Raw genomic sequence first — 11,741 nt, 5'->3', positions numbered from 1 at the left:
GGTAATACATTCCGTGTTAAGTATAGTAGTAGGTGCACACGGATCGGAAATCAGGTTATTTTAATGTGCCGTGCAAATAAACAGGCTGTTAGTGTAAGAAATAGTGGGTATAACGCTTAGAATATCGATTAATCGCTATGAAATAATGTTGATAAATTATCTCTTGAAAGTACTATAAAATTAATGTTTCTAGTATTTTCGTACTTGAAGGATAATGAAATTTGAAAAAGAGATGCCAACAGCACCTGGTGTTCCCAGGCGGTCACCCATCCAAGTACTGACCAGGCCCGATGCTGCTTGACTTCGGTGATCGGACGAGAACCGGTATATTCAGCATGGTATGGCCGTTGGCGAATGCATATGGCTTCGAGTGAGTTATTGTAGCTACGTAGGTTTGTCGGTGAATACTCAAAAAGACCAGCGCGTGGAAAGCGTTGCTAATTGTTTTAAGTAATGCATGATTACGAAATTATCGTGGTGAACGATGTGAGAATATTCGTCTTTGTGAAAAACAAAATTAGAAAAAGTATACCAACAGCACCTGGTGTTCCCAGGCGGTCACCCATCCAAGTACTGACCAGGCCCGATGCTGCTTGACTTCGGTGATCGGACGAGAACCGGTATATTCAGCATGGTATGGCCGTTGGCAACTACCTTTTCTTCAATGTCCTGTTAAGGAAGTATGTTTTAAGTAAGAATTGACATTATTAACTATAAAGGCAAGCATATTAACGTCGTTAACATTACTTGGAATATACTAATATTCGAATAAATATTTGAATGTTCGAATGATGAGTGATTCGGATGTTCATAGTGCCACTGTGTCCTATCGAGTTTACTATCACGAACCACGTATGAAATTGTATATAAATAAATAAAAATAAATCCTTTATTAAGTATTGATTACAGGAAAAAGGCAAACTTACATTCTTTAATGTACACAATGAAATGTATGAAAGATATTTTTAAGATATGTTTCACTTACCCTTTATAACGCAAGGTAGTTTTCAGTGTAGCATTCTCTTCAGCTGCGAGATAACGTAAGGCAGATGATCATTCAGTCGTGAAGCACTAAAATGTAATATACATTTTAACTATTATCGATAAGAATTATTTACTGCAGGGATGCAAATAAAGTGAGGCAAATTAGTAAATAAAAACCGATACTGTAACTGATAATATAATTAGTTGTATCTGTATTAGTTGTATATACAGTAATCGCACGATTATCCGCGGAGTTGGATGTTGGCATAATCGCGCATAATCAGCAGTATGAGCAGAAAAGGGAAATGAAATGAAATATTTAGATTTACGTCGCATACTTATACCGGTTACGCTAAAGGAGACGGTGATGATGAGTACTGAATGAAGAAAGTGGGAGGAAACGGGAGAAACCCGAGAAAACCCATGAGCACGGTCTTTATGCACGACAAAGTTCACACGGCACGAGCTGGGATTGAATCAGGGACCCCAAGCACCGGAGGCCAAAAAACGGACAAAAAGTCTTTCGTGCAACTTTCGTTTTCGGTAAAAAGTTTACACATAATTTAGAAAGAGTAGTTTTCTGGTCTTTTTATTTCACAAGTTGGTTCATGTCTATATTTTTTACATGCATAAAAAATTTTTCACCCTTGCTTATTTCCTGTTAAAGACCTCTACCTCTGATTGTATTTTTTGCACATATTCTTATTGTTTTCAGACAACATTTCTAAAAGCGTAATTTATCGTCAGCAAGAAAAGAAAAGGAAAGCCTCGGATAGTGGAATGTGTACTGTATATATATATATATATATATATATATATATATATATATATATACGTATTAGTATATAGTTTTATTTTATACGTCTCCTATTATTACACAATGTGCAGATATTGTCAAAGCGCAAGTAAATATGTATAACTCCCCGTTCTGCACTTAATAACTTGAAAGAAGTTCGGGGAAGGTAGTGTAACAGAAAGTGCAAACAGAAATGAGGGTTTAAAGGCATTTAATATTATTCCGTAGTAGTATGATTTTTTGTAAAAAAAAAAATATATATATATATATATATATATATATATATATCTAAACATACATATTCAATGATATAGTAAGAGGTTAGCAGCACTGATAGAACTGCAGAAAGTACAAAACCGTTAATAAGAAAGAGAGAGAGATGGTGGCCGCTTTTGTGCTTTTCATTGGCTAATTCCGAATTGCGCGCGAATACGTACGAGATTTCTTTCTTTTTCCTCTTCGCAGCCCAGATGTTGCCAATTAGAAGTTTTTAGTACTACATTTGTATGAAAATGTTGCCTTTAAGAAATGTGGTTTGCATACAGAGAAAAGAGCAAAATGAATATTTACCTTAGTGGGCATGAAAAAAGACGAAACATTTTGCAAGATGGACACACGAACTTCCTTAATGCAGGCGTTCAGTACATTATTGTAAAGAAAAAAACACTAAAAAGAATTACTTCAATATCCCTAGCAACATTCAACAATTCATAGAGAAAAATCTTTATTTTGAGAACAATGGAAAACTATGTAATTGTAGATAACTACTAAATTTAATGATTAAGGAAAACGTTTAGGCCCGGCCCTTCAGAAAGAAAGTGCACAGAATATTCTCTCATGGAAGCAATTGCAAAATCAACATTTTGTTTGCAGTTATAATTAGAGGATCTATATACAGGGTGTTCGAAAAAGAATGTATCCTCTTGAAAGAAAATATTCTCTGGGCCCCTAATCCTTTATATACCGAAAGGAAGTTTGTATAGCATTTTTTCTTACCTTCGTTAGAAGAATTGAAAGTGACTACTATCGTGACACGGGAGATATTTAATCGATAGTCGAATTACTCACATACTCGAATGAACACGTCTCTTGTAAGGAGAGGAAAGGCTTCTGTGATCCGCTATCGCAGCTGTGTCATATCTGCAGAGAATGTTAGGACACAAACGTGATCTTTGAGAGCCTCGTGAAAAGAAGTCGCATAGTATCATGTGTGGAGACATCGGGGCCATCTGAAGAACGCTTCATCATTAGGACCAAGGGCGAGTTACGAAACACTCTGGGATATATTTATTAACATAACTTCTCGTCATTCTGCAAGTGTGGTGGAGCTCCATCCTATTGGAAAAGGAAACCTCGGGAGCCCTCTTCATGTGTAGGTATCGTTCACATCTGAAGCATGTGAAGATAGATTACTGTACTATCGTGTACCTAAAATCATTTTCTACGAATACGAACATGTCTACACTGAAGGCAGTGCAGCTCTTTTTCTCTTTTTTTTGGTCATGTATTGTAACGCGGGGCAATGCACACAATAACATGTAATGTTGTGTATCATCATAAAGGGCCAGGGCGATGATTGGATCTTGATGGACGTGGAGAACTGATAGGTGATGTGAGTGGTATTGTGATCTATGGTTGTATGTTTACTGATGAATGCATAAGGAGAGGTGAAGGGGTTGCCTTTTTTTTTATGTCGATCGGGAGGGAAGCGATTGGGAAACTTTTGACTTTGTTTTTCAACCGAATATATTGATTGAATAGGTCGCCGACAATTTTACGGGGCGTCACGTCGTTGCCTTTTTCATGTCGATCGCGAGCGAAGCGAGCGTTTTTTTTTTTTTTTTTTTTTTTTTTTTTTTTTTTTTTACCGACAATATGTATTGAATCGGTTGCCAACACCTTTAGGGGCGCGTCACGTCCTTCTTTCTGTGCTGATCGCGAGCGAAGCGAGCGCGAAATTTTTGACTTTTTTTTTTTTTTTTTTTTTTTTTTTACCCACAATATTTATTCAATCGGTCGCCAACACTTTTAGGGGTGCGTCACGTCCTCTTTTCTCTGCTGATCGCGAGCGAAGCGAGCGCGAAATTTTGACCTTTTTTTCTCTTTTTAATTCTTTTTTTTCTTTAAGAAAAAATATTGATTTCATAGGTCGCGAACATTTTTACGGGATGCAACATCGTTTATTTGTTTTTCCAACCGTCTTTCTGTCTTGAGCCCCCGCCAAGTTAACTTTATGGTGGACAAAAACTATGTGCGGTGGGTTACCGCGGGGTTCTCCCGTTTCCTCCCACTTTCTTCATTCCACCACCATTTCAATCATTTCTCATAATCAGCGCCTCTTTTAGCCTAAGCGGCATAACGTGGGACGTAAAACAAAGATTTCCTTTAGTTGCTTTCTGTCTTGATTACGAGCGCGAAATTTTTTACTTTTTTTTTCTTTCTTTTGATATTATTCATTTAATAGGACGGCAACACCTTTACGGGCCGCCGCGTCGTCGTTTACACTTCTTCAGCCCATATTCTTTCTGCTTGTTCGTTTTCCGGCATCTTGTTATCACCGCCCGCGGCAATGCCTATGTCTTTCATCGCTTTTTGAAGCAAATCTTTAATAAATATGCACTCTCACATTTGTACTAATATGCATACCACAGTGGATAGACTGTAACTAGGAAAGCAGAAGCCTGCATATCATATTATTTAACAGTTGAAAGTGAACTGTCATTTTAAGTTTGATTTTGATCAGATGAGTGCAGTTCAACTCGTCGACAATTGTGAAGATTCTCGAGGTTAGGGACCATCCATTTTGTGCTTTGTAATGAAAATGGCTGCAGCCAAACTTCTCTGATCTGAATGAAACTTGGCATGATGATACATCTTGACCTGCTCTACAAGTTTATTTAGTATTTTCCGTTGCGCAGGCTTTTGCTTCTCCAGGTTCTCCCATGGAACTGAGAAACGTATTCAGTCGAACTTCTGCGGTAAGTCAGTATATCATCCTGAGAAGTTTGATCGAGATAGCAGAGGTTCGACTATTCGTTTTTCAATTCCATGTGATATTACAACACGGTGAACTAAATTTATATAGAAACACTTTGATTTTGTTTTGTTTTTTGCTAGCATTAAACTGAGAAAATGTTATTCAATAGACAGAGAACACCACTCAAAGAAAAGTACATCATAAGAATATATATATGGTTGCTGTGGTTCTCGGTTTAATTTGCTAGTTAAGAAACTTGCTCTAAATAAGTACATCTTACAGGTGAAAAACTAAGCCAGGCGATAGAATTAAATATAAAGTTATACACTTTTATTTTACGTTTACTAGTGTTGGGTTACTACTGTAAAATAAGTCAGTATATATGAAAGATAACTGTATTAGGTACTATTTTCCACCGGCGGTGTATTCTTGCATAGTGTACTTAATGTTTACAAGCGGGGCGCTACTAGTATGGATGCATGACAAGTGCTATTGAAACTCGAAAACTAACTGGTTTCCACTACCCTTGCTTATACGTATACCCGCGTCGCCTTCGCTCCTGTTCACTTTGGACGCACATTCTTGCTATCGCTCAGGCCCCCAGCTTTCTCCTGTTTTGGCTCCCTTAAATAGTATTCGTGCTTTTTATTGGCCACCTGGCAAAGCACTTGTAATGATTTTACACCAGTAACTCTAAAATACATGTGTATTACTTTATTTAATTCTGTCGTCTGCAGAATTTTTTTTTTTTTCGTACAAATATGCCTTTTCATGCAGAACACTGAATTTTGCCTGTAAATTTTTGAGAATATGCTGTGACGAAACTTGAGCACCGTTCTTCTTTTCTTTCTTATCACGAGTCTTCTTTAGCCTAATGAGCACAATCATCACACGATAACGACTATTCTTTTCATTTAACTTGTAAACAAGTTGAACTAATAATAATAATTGATGTACAAAGGAGAAGTGTCCTACATATTTGAGGTAAAAAATAAAATAAATATACTTCTACTTCATCCGTGTTTACAAAGTTAAATGTTATCGATTTACAAAAAATGGTCACCTATCCACACACTGACCAGGCTCGACACTGCTTGACCATACATATTAAAACATCGGTCCCACTGAATACACAAGTAGTAAGCACATTCACATAAAAATAATTAGGATTACAGTATATAAAATGCGTTAATTAAAATAGCAAATGCCTTACCTTATCACAGGCGATCCAAAGCCACTGCACATCATCTGCTACGCACACTATATTCCTCCAATATTTCACTCACTTCCTATATCACGCAACAGAAAATATTAATAAAATTCACTTAGCAACATTTTCATTTTTAATCAACAATACGTATAACAATTAAGAATAAAATTAATTGTGAGCACATTGTTATAATTAGAATACTGTTTTTATTCGTTTACAAATATGGGATTAATATAGAGCTGGCAGCAACAATATATACAACTCATCCTGTATGTATCGTAAATCCTAACTTGAGAAGACATCTCTGACGCAAACAATGAGACAAGAAATCAAATACTATATCCGACACATTTGGGGTTTATTGAACTTCAATGTTGGAAGATACCACCTTGTCGGTAGTACAAATGTAATATCCTTACAACACGCGGAACTTTTGCCAGGCATATCTAGGAATTTGGGAAGATTAATTGATATCCTTAATGTGCAATGTATGATTATGACGCATTGTTATGTACACGCAGACGGAACCAGGACAATCTATAGATGACATTTGCACTGTGTTTGGACAATTTGTTCGCAGAAAATAACCGTTTTTGTCTATGAATACTTGAGAACATGGAAGGTATGAGATATACATTTTATGCGCAAATATTATAATACAAATCATTGTTAGTTTGGTGGATGCGTGAAAGAAAGAAAAGGAGTAGATTTTTGCAGACGTCCGGATATAAAGCGAGAACTGAGAATACGCATCTATAACATCTATTTTCTTTGTGTTAATGATATCGATGAACTAAACGGGGAAACTAAAATACAACTGTTTGCAGTATAATTCGAAGTATAGTCAAGTGCAGAGGCGTACTCACGGGGTGTCCACCGGGTGCGGACTCCTCGCAAAAGTTCCTAAGTGAACATACATTTGCAGACTTTCTCATTAAATGTAGTTATTAACAGGGAAAATATTGATGTATCATCAATATAAATCTGATCTTACACTTCATCTGTACTCTGTCTGTATCATGTTTTTGTGAAAAAGTAAGTGGAATATTTATCGTGTTTTCGAATGCAGAATAATAGTATATAGACATAGTGGCTTGTAGTATTGGAACCTTGCCCCCCGAAGCTTGGATCCCTTAGAAGAAAAAAAAATGCATGCGCGCCTGGTGAAATGGTTAACGAATTCAGTTCACTCGATGAATCGACAGATAGTAATACACATTTCGACAGATCGACAGCATTCGACAGATACAGACATATGAAAGTAGCACAAGAATTAGGCGAAAGTCCGTGCGTTTCCTCAATTCACGTAGGAAACAACAGAAAATATCAACTACCATAAAATAATCCGTATATATATTTAATTTATTTGGAATAAAATAAATATAGAAACAACCTGTTCATACATAACTACGGTAAGTGCGTTAATTGCTAACGTAAGAACAAATATGAAACAAGGCACAAAATAAAAAAGAAAAATAAAGTTAAAGGGAATAAATATTTAGGCTTGATTGTCATTCGTATTAAGAAGCTGGGTAATAAAATGTTAAAATCTACAGAAAATTATGAAATTAAATCAGGATTTGAAATAAAAGTCTATACATTGGAAGTAGGCCAGGGAGTTTGCAAGGCAGATGTGTGCGACACGCGTTACTTTATAGATTCCCTTCATTGAACTATAGTAAGCAGTACGAAGATGGTACTTTGCGTATAATCACAGGAAGGATTGAAGTTAATTACCATGGTAATATAATTATTTATTGATAAGTATTTCCATGTTAAATTATGAAAATTATAAGCACAAGGAGGGTGAAAAAGTAGTGTGACCGACTTAGCAATGACTGAAACATAAAATAGAAAAGCGAATAAAAACAAATGCCTTTTGAGTTATGTGGAATAAAGTTTCTTCTAGCCAGTAAGGAAGAATAGGATCTGGTGCATTCATTGAATACCTGAAAAAAATCGTTTATCAAAATAGAAGGAAACACACTTATCGTTGTGGCAACTACGAACTTCTGTTTACCTCAGCCCGCCTCAGCAAGTGCTTTCTATCCGGTCCGCGCTCCGTAACCAAACTCAACGCTGCCTGCTAGCGAAAATTTCATTCTTCAGTATCGTTGAGTTTATTGCAGAAAGCAATGGCAGATACGGCATCAGCACCTGCAGCCCCGGCACAGGCTTCTCCTAAGAAGTCTGCAAAGCCTAAGAAACCAAAAACAACACCTTCTCATCCAAGAACATCAGAAATGGTGAACAACGCCATCAAGAATTTGAAGGAAAGGGGAGGAAGTTCACTGCAAGCTATTAAGAAATACATCTCTCAGAACTACAAAGTGGATGCCGAGAAGCTTGCTCCATTTATCAAGAAATACTTGAGAAGTGCAGTTGCTTCTGGGTCTTTGGTTCAGACCAAGGGAAAAGGTGCATCTGGATCGTTTAAGCTTAGTGCTTCATCGCTGAAGGAGAAGCCTGAAGGTGGATCTTCAACCAAGGCGAAACGATCAGCATCAAAGGAGAAGAAGCCTGCGAAAAAGCCAGCAGCTAAACGTCCCAAGAAGACTGGTGAAAAGAAAAAGGCTGCTGCTCCCAAACCTAAGAAATCACCATCTAAAGTGAAGAAGGCAAAAACTCCCAAGAAGCCAAAGGCCCCGAAGCCAAAGAAGGCTACAGCAAAACCGAAAAGTGCTAAGAAGGCTGCACCAAAGAAGAAGTAAATGTGTCAGTAAATCATCTGACATTTTAAAACGGCTCTTTTTAGAGCCATCAAATACTTTGAGAAGAGTAAAATTGTGCTTTTCCTATCATTATCACATGTTCATTCATAGCAATGTATAGTATACACGCAAGGGACTTTGAGTTTTCTTTTTAACCGAAGCACTTCTTGATGTAAGTGCTTTATAACAGAGGGGAATTGAGGGTGGGGAAAGAAAGCTTTCACGGGTGTCAAGAATGGTGTACTCGAAAAAAAATGGGGAACACATTACGTAATGTCAATTTGTGATCACTTACTTTTTCCTTGTTCCTATCTTCAAGTAGCGAAACAGTACAGAAAACGCACTTAATGCATTTGTTAGAAAAACTTTTGCAGGCTGACTGGGTTCGATTCTCGGTGGGAGCTCAAATGTTTCGCATTGCACGTTAATAAGTAGGTCCACGTTTGAAACAGCCTTGCTGCTGAAAGGGACACTAAACTAAAATCAACTCTTTTCAAGGCTGGGGTGAAAGAAATGTTCGAACTTATTACAACTCGTGAAAGTGAAGTAGACTATGTTTCAATTTAACGTCGTACTATTATGATTTTTATGATAAAGGAGACGGGTGATTACGCCTAATGAATGATGGAAATACTGGTGTAATGAGAAAGTGTTAGGAAAAGGGAACACGCTAATAACCACGGATACCGTCTTATAATTCGTAATATTGCTATAAAGAAAAATAGTAACACCAGCAGAAATGTAGGTGTACAATTGAACTGATGTTAAGTACAAACAGACACTTAAAGAAAGTTTAGTTTAACGTTTGCATTCAACAGCAGCGACCTCTGACAAAATAATATTACTTTTGCTACCTTGGAAGAAGTACATATTTCGCCTGCGAGTTCTATCAGATTAATAACGTTGAGAAGGGCAAACAGTGGTTGAATCGAAGTTAAGTTATGCAACATATGGCAAAATCGAACCCTTGACCACATAAAACGAAGATAATCAATCGGTAAACATAGGGGAAAACTAAAGAATATACTTGAAAGATAGGATGATATACGAAACGACAGGAAAACGAAGGTAGATGTATTAACTATGCAACATACGGCGTGAGAATTTAAAAAAAAAAGATAACAAGTATGGACAAGATCCTTGTTAGGATAACAGCATCTCTAAGTAGTGTATTGGTCCTAAAAAGGACCGTTTTTGAACTCAGTGCCAGAACTTCAAACTTAAGCACGTTCCCCACGGATGCGGCGAGCAAGCTGAATGTCCTTAGGCATGATTGTGACTCTCTTTGCGTGAATAGCACACAAGTTGGTGTCTTCGAAAAGCCCTACAAGGTAAGCTTCACTTGCCTCCTGTAAAGCCATGACAGCTGAGCTTTGGAAGCGAAGATCTGTCTTGAAATCTTGTGCAATTTCTCGGACGAGTCGTTGGAAGGGCAGCTTGCGGATGAGCAATTCAGTGCTCTTCTGGTAACGACGAATTTCTCGGAGAGCCACAGTACCAGGCCTGTAACGATGGGGCTTTTTCACTCCACCGGTAGCTGGAGCACTCTTTCTTGCAGCTTTGGTGGCAAGCTGCTTTCGAGGAGCTTTGCCTCCAGTAGATTTCCTAGCTGTCTGCTTGGTACGTGCCATTGCAACTGTCACGACTTGTTTCAAATAATTGCGCGCTGATAGGCATAGGCATAGGCATAGGCATAGTCTGTTTACCATCAGAAGATGGAAGGATATATTAGCTATTAGCTACTTCATCCAGAGAAAATATTAATAAATTGATGTGATGAGTTGGTAGCAGCGATGATAAGCGCACAACTGGTCTCAACAAGTCTTAACACGAAGGCTTCTGTTCTTGGGTCTGCTGATTGTGTGCTTCCGATGTTGAGTGAAGCCGATGCATAAGTGCGTCCATCAGGTAGATGGTCCTGTTCGTGGTCCTGTACTTGGCCGTTGAAAGTCTTCTTATCTTCTTGGTTGGAGCTTTTGATCTTCTATCTTCTTCTCTTTGTGAATCCGTGAAGAGTGCCGAAGAGAGAAGTTTTTGGCATTGAGTTCAAAAACATTGTGTGTGTGTTAATGTAGGTGGGATGATTTATGTGATGTGAGAAGAATTAGATGTGTTGTTTTTCTGTGGAAATGGGGATAAATTTTTATGAGTGATATAGATATTGCCATGAGTGGTTGTGAGAATATTTAACTGTTTTCGAAAAATTTGTCTGGTGGCTTGAGAAATGGCCTGATGGAGTGTTTTTTGTTTCGGGGGTTCTGTTACTATTGCAAGTATTGATGCTACCCATTTCATGATGGAATTTGTGGCTCGTTCTATTGCTTCGTTAATTTGGTCTTGAAAATCTGAATTTGGAGTGGTCTGTTGCTGGTCGGGTTCTTCTGCTTCTTCATCTTCTGGAATTGTGGAGGTCTGGTGGTGATCCTTGCAAGGGCCAGTTTCTGGTAGTGGTGGGAATTCTGTTGTATTCAAAATGTTTGGGATGATTTGTCTTCTTTCTGTGAAGTGTGGCCTCTTGGGGCAGTCACTGCTTCCTGTGCGGTGTCCTATTGTCTTACAGGTGGCGCAGAACATGCGGTTAATTGGTCTTCCACAAGGTGAAGTGTGACTTTCGCCACAACGAAAACAGACTCTACTCTGCGTACAGAGATGGGTTAGATGGTCGTATTTGTATTGCGCGCTGAATGAAGTCAAGTTATATAAAGAGCAAAACCGTTAAATCAAGCTATTTCTCATTGGATAAAGTCAGTCGAAAAGGACAGTTCTCATTGGCTTAGACACGTTTTGTGTTTTTCCTCCGTGCTTTCCCTGCATGATCGAAGGAACAAAACCACGAGTCTTGGGCTGCTTGGGCTTGTATTTCTCGTGTGTGGTGAGCGAAGCAGTAACATATCGAAATGACAGGACGTGGAAAAGGAGGCAAGGGTCTTGGCAAAGGAGGTGCCAAGCGCCACCGTAAAGTTCTTCGTGACAACATCCAGGGTATCACCAAACCCGCTATTAGGCGTCTTGCTCGCCGTGGTGGTGTGAAGCGTATCTCTGGTCTCATTTATGAAGAGACCC

At 38.2% G+C, this 11,741-nt stretch overlaps 2 non-coding genes across 2 annotated transcripts; both read right to left on the bottom strand.

Moving 5' to 3' along the window:
• Positions 1-233: 233 nt before the first annotated feature.
• On the bottom strand, positions 234-352 carry LOC145677153 (5S ribosomal RNA). The gene has a single exon (XR_014129650.1). It is a non-coding gene; the product is annotated as a 5S ribosomal RNA (ribosomal RNA).
• Positions 353-529: 177 nt separating this feature from the next.
• On the bottom strand, positions 530-648 carry LOC145677148 (5S ribosomal RNA). Its single transcript, XR_014129645.1, has one exon. It is a non-coding gene; the product is annotated as a 5S ribosomal RNA (ribosomal RNA).
• Positions 649-11,741: the final 11,093 nt, after the last annotated feature.

This window comes from Thermobia domestica, unplaced genomic scaffold, assembly GCF_964235325.1.
Source record: "Thermobia domestica unplaced genomic scaffold, izTheDome1.hap1.1 HAP1_SCAFFOLD_660, whole genome shotgun sequence".
Taxonomy (NCBI): domain Eukaryota; kingdom Metazoa; phylum Arthropoda; class Insecta; order Zygentoma; family Lepismatidae; genus Thermobia; species Thermobia domestica.
Note: the sequence above shows the minus strand (reverse complement) of the source record. Positions and strands in the feature narration are given on the sequence as shown.